Source organism: Microplitis mediator, chromosome 9 (genome assembly GCF_029852145.1).
Source record: "Microplitis mediator isolate UGA2020A chromosome 9, iyMicMedi2.1, whole genome shotgun sequence".
Taxonomy (NCBI): domain Eukaryota; kingdom Metazoa; phylum Arthropoda; class Insecta; order Hymenoptera; family Braconidae; genus Microplitis; species Microplitis mediator.
The window spans coordinates 19,156,591-19,160,781 of NC_079977.1; positions in this window are offsets into that span (position 1 = coordinate 19,156,591).

Below are 4,191 nucleotides of genomic sequence, written 5' to 3' on the forward strand. Positions count from 1 at the left end.
AAATAATTGATTTGGTCCTAGAACTTTTGCAGGCTTCCTTATAGACAAAAACCATGTGGGAATCAAGCGTAGATTCCTATGCGGATTCGTCCATGGCGTTGTCGAATGGATGTTTATATGGGTTTTTATAGAAATCAAATATCGATCCCTCTATAGATTCTTACGTTATTTTCCATGGGAATCCACGTCATCCCAAAACCCTGGGGAAATCTAGTGAAAATTCAAGTGTGGGTTTTTACAATGATTTCCCATGGAAATCCACACTAAACGAGAATCTTTAACCGGGAAATGTATATTACATCTTCTCTATTGTATTGTTTGAATTTGCCTTGTTAGCCATACTACGACTGCGCGCTTGGCTACAGAATTCATAATAATTTAAATCCAGTTCTTGTCATTTACTTAAGTCAAGATCTTGAGGAAGGCTTTGAGGGTGCAAGTCCAAACTATAGCGGGCGTTCCACCAGCTCATAAAAGTCGGGAACACTCGGCCTCTCTCTTTTCGTCGACTGGACACCATCCTGGAAGGACTTTCTTTTCCATCAGCCCTAGGAAGCCTCGATTTCTGTCATCATTTGCAGACGCCATATTCGGATTGCGGTGCAACTTGCCACATATCACGATAACCTCAGCTGTATCACTGTCATCTTAGATTCGAGAGCTGGACAAGTCTTGGTTGGCGGGAAAGCTCTTGTTTACTTAGCTTATGGTAAATATTGTATCAAGGGAACTAGGAAGGTTATATCGCTATGGAGGTATTGGATTAGCTCGAGCAGAAAGGATAGACACCTGGACACCTTGCCTTGGATTTGGGATCACAAGTGTGCAGTAAGATTATATAAGTGTGTTGTACGCGAGGTAAACCGTTAATTGAAGTATTGTCATTGTAATTAGTTTTCCGGGTAAATTTATACTTGTAAGATGTGTGAGAGTGAGTCAGACATGTGGGCATGAGTTTTAGTCCGCCATTTTGGGCACATGTTATAGTAAGTGAAGTAGAGTCCGTTTAATATTATCAGAATCGAATTCTTAACATTATAGAGTGACGTAGATTCTATTTAATGCTTCAATTTAATAAAATCAATGTTTGATTTACTGTTTATATTATAACCACTGTGTTGCGTAAATTTCAAATGTTCGCGCCAGAACACTTGACAACTCTACGCTCTACTATACCAGAGGTGCTGCTATCGACGCGCCCTCTGATACTCGGAATTTCAACTCGATAGCCAGCTACGCGGCAACTGGCATTACTCTACAACACTTGTGATAGAACACCACGTGCTACCAGTTTTTATTGTAATTCAATTACATCGTGTTAATTACTCTACACTATCAAGTACATCATTCTAATTGTAACTCGCTGATACACCATGTATTTGTCATCATCTATATTCTTCAATTATATCTGTTTTGTCATATATAAACTCTGTGCTCATTGCTGTGGTGACCGCGTGTTAAACTAACGTGCGGGCTATATCTATTCACATACTCGCCATCACGTGACTTTGCAGCCACAAATAATTTATTTCAATTTACAATTTACTTTATTACTCATTGCTCAATTATTTACTCGTACTCGATGCCAACCAGTGTGACTGATGTCATCATTCAGTCATCCAGTAATCTTAATCTCAAAAATCAATATCAAATTTTATTTGTGACTGCAAAGTAATTATTATACGTTCAGACTCGGCTCGCTAAGCATCTATTAAGTTCATACTCGGCTCTTACTCGTTCTCAATGTCGCGTATCAAAATTAATTGTGACAAAAATGTATACTCGAACTATTGATGATATTTGTAAATCATTAATTGTTAATAATTTACTCTTTATTGCGCTCTTTTGTATAAATTAATTCACGTGTATGGTGCCGTGTAAATTTATAAACTCGTATTCATTAAACTCAACAAACTCGATCTTCAACTACGCTCTATATGTATATAATAATGTTCATGTGTACGGTGCCATGCAATTTATATAAAACTCAATTAAACTCAAATGCAATCGAATAATGTTCAATAAGTGCTCTAATATGAACTCGTGATCGACTCTTGTACTCTACGCTATTATCTGTGATTTATTTTTATTAAATATGGACAATACACCAAATAAGTGAATTTTTATTTCTTTCACCATCCCGATCCAGCAAACTAAATATTTAATGTAGTTTTTAAGTTAATATTTTACACACTGAGTATAGGCAATCAAATTTCTTATCCTTCAATTAATTATTCCTGGTGACCAGGAAAAGGGTGGACACCCGACCCTGGCAGTTTCATTATACATAAGCTAGCTTAATGATCTGACTCAGTACCAAGAGGATGGGCTGACTGTTAACAATTAAAAAAAACTCTTGGTGGCGCCTAACATGTAATCCTTACCAGTCGCCATTGTGATCGTCATTTGGAGGTGTGGGTCACCTTAGCACATCAAAAAGTCCACAGTTATAAATCAATATCAGAAATTACATTGTTCCTTATGTGGATTCCTACATGGATTCCTACATGGAGTCTATATCAAGTCAAAATCTATATAGGAGACTAATATGAGTTCCTTTGTGGATTATGGCAATAATTTCCCGTGGAATTCCACTTGCTCGACATCTTGCTGGTAATCTTGCTTGACATCTTCCTGATGGTCTCACTTGTCGTCCAGCTAACGGGCATGTTCACAATTTCGCTGACGATCTTACTCGTCGTCTTGCTCGACATCTTGCTGGTGATCTCGCTTGACATCTTGCTGATGGTATCGCCCACCATCTTGCTCGTCATCTTGCTGACGATTTTGCTCGTCATCTTGCTCGACATCTTGCTGGTGATCTCGCTTGACATCTTGCTGAGAGTATCGCCCACCATCTTGCTCGTCATCTTGCTGACAATCATACTCGACATCTGTATCAACTGTAACAAGAGTGATAAGATTGGTAAAACATCTAAAGAGAATAAAAACTGAAGAAGAAACCGGCTTTGAATCAAAAACATATATCAGCATGACTTTTATTTGCTAAAGAACATTTAAGTTGGACACATAAATGGCTAAAATAGAATTATAGATCGAAGAGATCCTCAAAAGTTTGAATTAATTTGGATACATCTACTTTGATCAATGCAGATTAACCCTTTAGAGTCAGAGGATCTCGAAACGTCTCCGTGTGAGACTAGTGGGGAGAGCGCGAATCGTAGAGTCCCGTGAGCTTGTATGAGTGACATGTGAGAGTAGTAGTGTGTCTGTGAGTACCCTTCCACTCGTTTGAATCTCGCGCTGCGTTCATCGACAGAACCGTAGTTAGTATTGTTGACGTGAGGAAATAGTCTCCAAAAGTAAGGTTAGAAAAATGTAAAAAATTTTATACATTGCTATGTAATTGCAATATTACTTAAATATATTTATAATGAAACCAAATGTTGTTCTTACTTCGAATTTAAGTCCTTCGATATTTATTATTTAATAAATAAAAAATTAAAAATTAAATAATTTTCAATTCCCGCTTAGGTGAAATTTTTTCTCTTATAATACGGCCCTGACACATTTGCTTCGCGCTCTTTCTAATTCTATCGGGCTCCGCCAGACCGAAGAGTGGGGTTTCAAGGTCAGACTCTAAAGGGTTAAACTCACGGAAAATTCCAATCTTTGTCGTTCTCATTAGATTAAGCTAAATCTAAAGTTATCTTCATTTTCGGCAATCCATTTTTGCTTACAAACAATAATTCATAAATCTATGTGGTTTTAAAAGTTTAATAAAATTCAAAGTAGTTCTAAAGAATCCCAGGAAAATCGAATCATATATAATCACATATGGTTGTGTATGGCCATTCAACTGTATCTAAATAAATACAAAAGACTTTGTATTTCACGTTCATCACTCATCGTAGTGGTTAGCGCGCCAAACTTCGAGTCTAAAGGACCCAGTATCGAGCCCCTAACGCCGCGATTTTTCATCGAAGAAAAAAAATAATAACCTACTTCAGAGACTATTAGATTACATGAGACATTTCATTGTTATGATTTTATTTTTCTCATCATTTTATTAATTTTTTTGTTTGAAAATATAGCACTATATAAGGTCATATATGACTGTTTATGGCCAAATATGTAAATTGGAAATGTATAATCATATATGACTACAGATAGTCATATCTGGCCATATATTGCCAATTATCATCAATGGTTATATATGATTTGTTTTTC